Here is a 10,869-nt window from a genome sequence, read left to right as displayed (position 1 = left end):
CTCCTGAGCTTCCAAAATGGGTTCGTGCTACTCGAGATGCAGCAGGTGATCTTGCCGGTGATCCTACAGATCAGCGACGCACATGTTCTCAGTTCGAGAGAGCCTCTTCTTTACTGGCTCAAGCTCCAGTAAATTATGATCCTGACACCTTTGCAGAAGCTTCAGGCCATCCAGATTGGGAAGCAGCTATGAATGAAGAATATCATTCATTATTGGCAAATGATACATGGGATCTTGTTCCTTTACCAAAGGGACGAAAACTTGTTAGATGCAAATGGGTTTACAGAACCAAGTATGGACCAGATGGGAAAGTTGATAAACATAAAGCTCGTCTTGTTGCTAAGGGCTTTTCACAGGTTGAAGGCATTGACTACACTGAAACCTTCTCCCCTGTTGCCAAAATGAACTCTATCCGCCTTGTTCTTTCCCTTGCTGCCTCTTTCAAATGGGAAGTCCATCAGATGGATGTTAAATCTGCCTTCTTGCATGGGGACTTGCATGAAGAAATCTATATGGAACAACCCATTGGCTTCATACAAACAGACTCCAGCCTTGTTTGTCGACTTAAGAAATCCCTTTATGGTCTCAAGCAAGCTCCTCGGGCTTGGTATGCCAAAATGGATAGCTTTCTTTTAGAATCTGGCTTTTCTAGGTGTCATTCTGACAATACTGTCTACACCAAGAAAGTGGGCAACTCTCTTATCATCCTTGTTCTTTATGTTGATGATCTTATCCTTACTGGTAGTGATCCCAACCTTATAAACCATGTGAAGTCTAGCCTCAAAAGGAAATTTGAAATGACAGACTTAGGACACTTACACTATTTTCTCGGTCTTCAAGTCTTGCAATCCAAGGAGGGTATTTCCCTTTCCCAGTCCAAGTATGCTTGTGATATTCTACGTCATTTTCACATGGAAGACTGTAAGCCAGCCCCTTCTCCCTTTCAGTCTGGAGTCAAACTCTCAGTCACTTGTACTTCTCCTGAAGTTGATGCTACCTTATACCGTCAACTTGTAGGAAAACTTTTGTATCTAACCCATACTCGTCCTGACCTTTCCTTTGTTGTTGGCCTTGTTGCTCGGTTCATGCAAAACCCCCGTGAAAGTCATTGGAAAGCAGCTAAAAGAATACTTCGTTATGTTCGAGGTACAGTTCAGTTTGGCATTCATTACAGTGCCAAAGCATCTCCTCTATTGGTTGGTTTCACTGATTCCGATTGGGTTGGTGACCTTGATGATCGGAATTCTACTGCCGGTTATGTGTTCACTCTTGGTTCAGGACCTATTACATGGGCTTGCAAGAAACAGGGTGCCATTTCTCTTTCATCAACAGAAGCAGAGTATCGTGGTGCCGTAGAAGCTAGTAAGGAAGCCTTGTGGCTTCATCAGATCCTGTCAGAGTTTGGCTTTGAGCAGCAGCATCCGACTACACTTTGGTGTGATAATCAAAGTGCCATTCAGCTATGCAAAGATCCAGTCCAACATCAGCGCAGCAAACACATTGAACTGCACATGCACTTCATCAGAAAGCTCATTCACGACCATGTTCTTGAAGTGCAATATTGTTCAACAGATGATCAAGTTGCAGACATCTTCACAAAGGCTCTCACAGAGGCGAAGTTCACTAAACTTCAATTTATGGTTGGAGTTCAGGAAGTTGTCACTAAGGGGGGATAGGCTCTAGTGCCTCCTTCCTTCTCCTATTGTGTCATATTTGTAAATCCTTCAATCCTATCCCAAGTTGTTCTTAAGGGGGGATGTTAGGATATTCCGACACATAGGATATAGTTAAGTTCAACTTGGTCTAGTGTAGAGTTAGGTATAGAGTTAGGTAAAGTGTGTTTCTTTACCGTTGTACATTTTGTAACTTACAATCCGACGGTCACGATATGTAGTGATCCGACGGTTCATTCTCTCCTCGGTATTACCGACACTTGATCTATGGCTTAACACCCGATTGGTCCATGAATTCTATTTAAAGCGCATGGAGGGTCATTTGTAGGGTAATCCGTGCATGAGAGAAGCTTATGTAAATTTTCATTCTTTGATTAATAAATTGCCTGAAGTGGCCGCATTGGCTCAGGCCGTGGACTGTTTCCCTCTTTGAGGGTTTTAACCACGTCAAAAATACTGGTGTATTGATCTGTGATCTGGTTGTGAGCGGTGTCCTTTTGGTGTTCTTTCTGAGGAACTTACCCTGTAAATTCCTACACACTATTTTTTTTAAGCCACCAAAAAAAATCCTCACCTTTCCCATTTAGTTATGTAGTTCCAATCAGTTTCCCTCATCCAAAAAATAGCTACTGTGCCTTCTTCAAATTGACATTTGAAACTGCCCTTTTCTATGAATCCTTAGCAATATTTGACATCTTATTTGACTATAAAATCTCCACCTTTGCTAATAGAATATGCACTCTGAGATAAACCTCTACAAAAATGAGAAGTCTTAGGCATGCTCCAAGACTTTCCTCTTGATAGCCATGGTAATAGCATAAACATCATACAAGAGCACCCAACTCCTATAATGATATTCAAAGGGAAAAGTTGTGGTATGAATTGAGCCTAGCATTCTTTCCGATCAACTATGCTACATAAAACGTCAAGAACCAATGAAATAATCAAATCAAATGTTTCAGAACGATGCCCCAAAGGTTGTGAACAACAAGCTGGAAATATCACCGCATAATTAATTCCTTCACAAAGCATCATCCCCCAGAAGCATATGCTACGTGTATATTCAGAAAGTGTGGGTTCTCCCTACTCTATGACAATGTAATAGAACCTACAATTACTTGATCTTGCTTCAACTCTAAAGGATCGTAGATATAGAGCAAAGTCGGGGCCCCATAGTACAAGTATATTAGGTGATTTCTCACACTTTTTCTTTGATGTACACCATTTAAACGAACATCACCAAATAAAGAGCTCTCTATTGATGATTCTGATTGGGTATCACTAGATGTTGTTGCATTCCCTCCAAATGAAACATTAAACCATAATGCAAAACCATGTAGGGATTCTTTCATCATAGATGAAACACTAAAATTTGCTGTAACTGATTCCAACTCCTATATTGTGATAGTGCTACAATTAATTTGTTTGATGACAATTACCCATGTCAAGACATTGTTTTCTATAATAGTTTCAATGCAAGGCTCCTCGAAGGTACATTGCTTTGCCAATGGTAACATCACAGACATATCAATTCCATAAACATTTCGCCAGAAGTCAATACTTTCACTGTATCTTTTAGGATGTGTAACTGGTGCTATGTACAATGTCGCATGAGAAGGCAAAATTAGCCCCCCCCGACTTGAGCCAACGATCTCTAGCAACGATTACACTAGAAAGCATGCTCTCATATAGAAGCATGTAACTCATCCATTTTGATATATTGACATCTACCTCCTCATCAATTTCAACCTCCCCAAGATTCTTACTTATAAATCTCCATGTAATTCCTCTCTAGAACCATGAGACCAGAAGCTGTAAACTTTTCACCAGCAATATCACTATCAGAAATGTAAAATGCCCTCTACACAGATTCATGGATATCTCTTTCAATCAAAATAGAGAAACGAGCTTGCCATTTGTTGAGATGAGGTTTAGCAGCACGACAGATATCTATGACTTCAAATGCTATGTTCTCTCTTTCTCTATCATATTCCAGCCACAAAACTAGCCATTGGCATCTCCTAGCTTCCTCTAGATCATTAAATACATGAACTGATGAATTGGGAGATATTTGAGTCAATCATTCATTCGATCATATCTCCTGATCTAGAAACCAGTTATGGGAGTGTGATATACTGTTGGAAATAATTTTCTGAGTTCCTTCTGATGGACATACTTAGGATATGATTTGCATTGAAACTCATGTGCAAAAAATCTCTGAAAACCAGTCATAGTAAGAGCCCATTTTGATTTTGATCCCTCTTGATAGGCTGCAAAGACTGGAACTAACGTTGGCCTTATTGGGGATGGCAGCTCCTTAGAGGTGTCAATAACACTGTAGACCAAGTGCCTCATCCATTGGACAATATGGTCACAAACAACTGTAAACCCAAAAAACTTATACCAATCCAAAATCGTATACATACTATAATCTGTACATAAACAAATACCGAAAACTGAAATGCTACCTTGGGCAGCTTATTTATTTACAAATCTACCCTACTATGATGCAAAATTTATAGATTAAATAATGTTGTAATGCCAGATCAACCAACCAAGAAGTTGTGGCAATGATGATGCTAGGAAGTGCTTGAACAAGGACACAATTGGAAACGCTGACAACCATACATGCACAAAATGAGTCTAGTTGTGTAAAAGACAATCTGGTTTGACATTCAAACTGAAAAAATATTCCATATATGCAACAATAGGATTATAGAAACCAGACCATGTTTGTTTCTCTAACTCTTTGACATATACTTCTAGCTGCAAACTGTTGATGCAGACATCCATGGGCAGTGCTATTGTTTCTTGTTTTGAAGGAGGGAGAGTTTCCAAGAACTTTCTGGGATCTCAGAATTCATATGACTTAATTTGAACATCTTTATGCTCAATCTCCTTCTCAAATTTTTCAACCACTAACTCAAAGAAACCAATTTTACCATTAAGAGGAAACTTCGAAGATCTCAAACATTGAAGCATGGTAATGAAAAATACCTCATCTGTTTCAATATCCACTAACTAATCTCTAACTTCTTTGAAAACTTCACAACACACAGGGTTTGCCACATACCCTACCATCTTATTTTAGTACATGAACGGATCAGTGAGCGCTAAAATCTCTGGATTGAGTTGGAGTCGTCAGGTGAATGTTTCAGCCTTCGTATGTCTAATCACTGTCCACCATCAGTAACCAGATCTGCTACTTGAACGAGCTTTCCCAGAGAAGATATGTCACCTCATTCCCCAACAATGGCACCAATACGTTAGAACTCATAATGAACCTCAAGGCTGAGAAGAGGCAATTCCGAGGTAACCACAAACGAAGCTTTAGATTTGGAATCTAGCCCTACCAGACCAGAGAGGGCTCTCTCTTTACTAACAAAATGTGGTTGCAATAACTGAATCTTAGGCTAGCTATGAAGTACGGGTATTTGATTGAAAGTTGTGGGTCAAAAATAGCAAGAGAAGAGATCATTGGGCTATGGAATCGAGGCTAGCTTTTTCCATAAAACTTGGGGCAAAGTAAGTGCAATGTTTAGATAGATAAAAGATGTCAATGAGAGAAGGAAAGAGGAGAAAGCTTGTTGCCCTACAGGCATCAATCAAGGGATGGATCTATAGTGGCAGCGTTAGAAGAAAAAGAAACACCAAGTTACTCAATACAACATCTAATAGAGGATGGATTCAACAAAGATAGCCACTACATTTAACAACAAAATCATTGTGATAGGAGCATCTTGCATGGATGGATTCCTACCACTTCTCTTAGGTAATGTTGTAACAAGAATTAGTAGAAAAAAAAACAAAATATGAAAATGATTTTACGAGGAACACACGTTGCACATTAAGCACCGTGATGGATCCTAAATTTAAAGGGCAAAAACTCCTTCATTAAAAAAATATACAAAAATAAATTTTCACAGTCCAAAGCAACCTCACTCTACTGCAAAAATTGAACCCCTACATCTTCAGAAATAACCCTATATATACGCTATTACATATTAATTATGATTTCCTAAATATAGGAATCAAAATAATTAAAAAAAAAAACAAACAAACAACTAAATATGTTTTTATGTTGTCAAATAAAATAAATCAAACTTATAACTAAGGAAACAAATCAAATCATAACAGAACAATAGGTTTGCTTCCACAAGTGGAATTTCCGAAGGTGTCATCGCTGGAAATCTGGGATTTTTTGAGATGCTGATTGATCATCTTCCACCTGCACCCTATAGATGCCATGGATTCCTGAAATATTTTCCATTTGTACTTTGAATGTTTTGAATAATTCCACCTCTCCTTCAAAAACTCAATGCTATTGATTTCATGCCTAAAATACTTGCCATTGATTCCTGGAAAGATTTGAATAATGCCACATCTAGTTATGATTCTCCATCACTATCATACACGAAAATTGATGACACTTTGGAAATATCTTTTGCTTTTTTGGAGTCAACACCTGAAGAAGTCTCAGAAGGAGCACCCTTGGTTGCAAAGCCAAACTTTCATTGATCCTACACTACAAGGGATGTTGTAGTTCTTACTGTGCCAGAAGATAGGATAGAACGAGAGTCCTCTTGTTGCAGTCATGACCTTTGGGCATCTGCAATCTGAACAAATTTAACCATTGCCCTTTCCATCCTATTTTCTACATTAGCCTAAGTTAAATGCATGTCTACAGATGCCTCTCACATCATGAAAATGATTCTCACAGATGATGGGTGCATAAGCATTGTCCCAAGACCAACTCCACAAGGCAAAATGCCTCCAATCAATATTGAGAAAATCAGTTGCATATACCAAGATTTGCTCTAGAATCTGCTTGGGGATTTTATTGGTCTTCATTGGATCCTCAATTGCAGGTTTCATGTAGCCAAAAACTCTAACAGGGACCACTAGCACAAAAATTTCGAACCATAGAAGAACCAAGGAAAACATACTCCCAACAGGAACTGCACCAGATGATTTCTCACCCTATATCAATGCATTTAGTATATAAAAAAAAAAAAAAAAAAGTTCCAAATGCAATTCCTAGAAACAAGAATGTTGTCTTCAGTGTGTTCTTCCTCCATATGTGAAGCTAAGGATGGCCCTACGCGCAGCGCCAAAGGGCTACATGCAGCACCCCTAGACTCTCTGCATCACCCCTTCTATCATGGCTACACTCTTTACCACTGTGTCCAAATGGAATCTTCATCTGCCTCCCCAGTGTATTGGGTCACAAACTGGTGTAAGAAGATGAAAGCTTCCAGTCTGTCCATGTCGATGCCTGGGCGAAGTCTGTGGTCTCCTCCAAATGGAATAAAATTGTTGCCACTTGCATCCTTTTCTTGCGATCTCCAAGGATTGAATTTGTGCGGATTTTCATAATAGTCTTCATCAAGATGAATGGATCTTCAAGTATGTGAGCGCACACCATCCTTCAGGAATGAATTTCCCTTTAATCTCCACGTCCTGCAATGCTTTCCTCATCACACCAGTTATGATATTCCCCATTCACAAAGTCTCAGTTATCACATTTTGAGTAAAGGGTAAGGAAGTATAATTGTTCCAAATTAGTTTCTCTTTCCTTTGTTCCTTGTATTTCTCCATCTTCATGTTTTCTGCCTTTAATTGTTGTAGTGCAGGTGGATAATCTATGAGAAACTTGGCTGCAAGAATAATTAGTATTGGTACCGAGTTTTCTCTTGGAATCATCAAATCTATCATGGTTGCTTGCTTGGTTGTGCTCTCATCGTAAGCATGATAGAAAAAAAAGAATCCTTAGAACCAATATGCAAGGTTTATTTCAAAACTAGGCCGCAACTTATCTAGTTTTCCTCCCCAAACAAAATTTTTGAAACTTGCAGAAACATTTTTTGTTGTATGAGACATCCAGATGCCTTCTATATCTTAATATTCACTGGATTTTCCACCTTATAAACACATACATCAAGCTGAGCCACATAAACTTTAAAAGCCATTCAATTTGAATAAATATCATAACATGAGATATAAAGAGGTCCAATTTCGAAACCCAACCTGAAATTAGGTCGTTTAATTTCACTACACTCGGCACCTAGCAATTGAAAACCAATTTTCCACTTCCCAACTTTCTTCAAACTTACATTTGGAATTTTGATGTCCAATCCCTATTGCCTTCCAATGCTAGGTGTCTCTCCTTGATGTAACCTTGGGGATGGCCCTACACACAGCACCAAAGGGCTACACGCAATGCTCCTTGGAGATGGTTATATGTGCAACGCCAAAGGGCTACGCGCACCACTCACTGTTTTTTTTTAAGCCACCAAAACAAATCCTCACTTTTCCCATTTAGGTATGTAGTTACAGTCAATTTCCCTCATACAAAAAATAGCTACTGTGCCTTCTTCACATTAACATTTGAAACTGTCCTTTTCTGTGAATCCTCAGCAATATTTCACATCTTATTTGACTGTAAACTCTCCACCTTTGCTAATAGAATGTGCACTCTGAGATAAACCACTACAAAAATGAGAAGTCTTAGGCATGCTCCAAGACTTTCCTCTTGATAGCCATGGTAATAGCATAAACATCATATAAGAGCACCCAGCTCCTATGATGATATTCAGACGACAAAATTGTGGTATGAATTGAGCCCAACATTCTTTCAGATAAATTTTACTACAGAAAACGTCAAAGAACCAATGAAATAATCAAATCAAATGTCTTAGAATGATGCCCCAAAGGCTGTGAAAAATAACAAGCTAAAAATATCACCACATAATAAATTCCTTCACAAAGCATCATCCCCCAGAAGCATATTCTAGGTGTATATTCAGAAAGCGTGGGTTCTCCCTACTCTGTGACAATGTAATAGAACCTACAATTACTTGATCTTGCTTCACCTCTAAAGGATTGTAGATATAGAGCAAAGTCAGAGCCCCGTAGTACAAGTGTATTAGGTGATTTCACACACTTTTTCTTTGATGTACACCATTTACACGAACATCACCAAATAAAGAGCTCTCTATTGATGATTCTGACTGGGTATCACTAGATGTTGTTGCATTCCCTCCAAATGAAACATCAAACCATAATGCAAAACCATGCAGGGATGCTTTCATCATAGATGACACACTAAAATTTGTAGTAACTAATTCCAACTCCTGTATTGTGACAATGCTACAATCAATTTGTTTGATAACAATTGCCCATGTTAAGACATTTTCTGTTGTAATAGTTTCAATGCAAGGCTCCTCAAAGGTACATTGCTTTGCCAACAGTAACATCGTATACATATCAATTCCATAAGCATTTCACCAGAAGTCAATACTTTCATTGTATCTTTTAGGATGTGTAATTGGTGCTATGTACAATGTCGTGTGAGAAGGAAAAATTAGCCCCACCCCGACTTTAGCCAACGATCTCTAGCAACAATTACGCTAGAAAGCATGCTTTCATATAGAAGCATGTAACCCATCCATTCCGATATATTGACATCTAGCTCCTCATCAATTTCAACCTCTCCAAGATTCATACTTATAAATATCCAAGTAATTCCTCTCTAGAAACATGAGACCAAAAGCTGTAAACTTTTCACCAGCAATATCACTGTCAGCAATGTACAGTGCCCTCTACACAGATTCATGGATATCTCTTTCAATCAAAGTAGAGAAATGAGCTCGCCATATGTTGAGATGAGGTTTAGCAGCATGACAGATATCTATGACCTCAAATAGTATGTTCTCTCTTTCTCTATGACAATCCAGCCACAAAACCAGCCATTGGCATCTCCTAGCTTCCTCTGGATCATTAAATGCATGAACTGGTGCACTGGGAGATCTTTGAGTCAATCATTCATTTGGTCACATCTCCTGATCCAAAAACCAGTTACGGGAGTGTGATATACCGTTGGAAAGAATTTTCCAAGCTACTTCTGATGGACATACTTAGGATATGATTTGCACTAAAACTCATGTGCAAAAAATATCTGAAAACCAGGCATAGTAATAGCCCATTTTGATTTTGATCCCTGGTGACAAGCTGCGAAGGTTGGAACTAACATATTCTACCCTGTCCTACACTAGAAACTATGCAAAACTGCCCAACTGTCTCTTTCTACCTTGCTCTGCACTGCCTCTAGAAATTACGTAGACATGTCTAGCAGTCCCCCTACCATTGGTCTTGCATTATCTTAGAAAATTGCACAGACATGTCTAGAAGTTACCTTGCTACCTTGTCATGCACTACTTCCAAAAATTATGTAGACATGTCTAGAATTCCCCCTGCTGCCTATCTTGCACTGCCATGGAAACTTGCGCAATCATGTCTAACATTTCCCATTGTCATGCACTATTCTTGAAAAATGTGCAAATCTGCCCTACAAGTCCCTCTGTAGCACTGCTCTCTCTTCCCTTTGGAAACTACATAGAACTTCCAAACAGTCCCCTACAACCCTGTCTTGTCTTCCCTCTGGAAACTTCTCCCCTCAGGGTCCCGTCTTGCAACTGACACTGGTGACTTTCACTTCACAATTCTGCTTTCCAGTGATCTCTATGCAGTTTTTCCTAGCATTGTTGGTTGTCCCTTCGAAATGATTCATTTCTGCCTAAGATACGCTTTGCGCTGTCTCAGTGAGTTTTCCTCCCTCCTTATCACCCAAAACATGAGAACAATGCATCATGCTAGACTAGGAGGTTTTGGATTTGATGTCATCTCACCATGAGTGATTGCAGGAATAGGTACATTTATGGAAAATGATGTGATGAGGAATGGGATGAAGAAGGAGCGTATGCTAGAATACTTGCTCGCAGTTGAATGAAGGAATGAAGCACATCAAGTGACAAGAGAAAGAAATGCATGCATGGAACCATCTTGCAAAGACCAAGACCATTGAAGACCCCGCAACGCCAAGCTATGCGTAGATGAAGACAAGCACATCCAAAGACGTAGCCATCACTTAAAAGTGTAACAACTTGACACGAACACCACATTCAGCCAATAAAAGTCAATAGTGTCATGTCGATTTGTGTTATGAGTTGTCTCGACCACCTCACTATTGTGAGCCGTAACTATTGTAATCAAATGTAATTTAAAGTGTAATTCCAAGTGCCATTAGTGGAATGCAAAGAGTCATATGTAATGTAAAGAGTTATATGTAATGAAGTTCAAGAGTCATGAGGGTAGTACTGTGTGTGGAGCATGATTGTTCAGAGGTCTTTGTTTCAGC

General features: G+C 39.1%; 2 pseudogenes; both read right to left on the bottom strand.

Moving 5' to 3' along the window:
- Positions 1 to 2,561: 2,561 nt before the first annotated feature.
- On the bottom strand, positions 2,562 to 7,642 carry LOC149266308 (putative protein arginine N-methyltransferase 6 pseudogene; annotated as a pseudogene).
- Positions 7,643 to 8,333: 691 nt separating this feature from the next.
- LOC149266307 (putative protein arginine N-methyltransferase 6 pseudogene) lies at positions 8,334 to 9,177 on the bottom strand (annotated as a pseudogene).
- Between the last annotated feature and the right edge of the window lie 1,692 nt (positions 9,178 to 10,869).

This window comes from Pinus tabuliformis, chromosome 6 (assembly GCF_031772625.1).
Source record: "Pinus tabuliformis cultivar Carrire ecotype Pingquan chromosome 6, CPIR1, whole genome shotgun sequence".
NCBI lineage: Eukaryota > Viridiplantae > Streptophyta > Pinopsida > Pinales > Pinaceae > Pinus > Pinus tabuliformis.
Note: the sequence above shows the minus strand (reverse complement) of the source record. Positions and strands in the feature narration are given on the sequence as shown.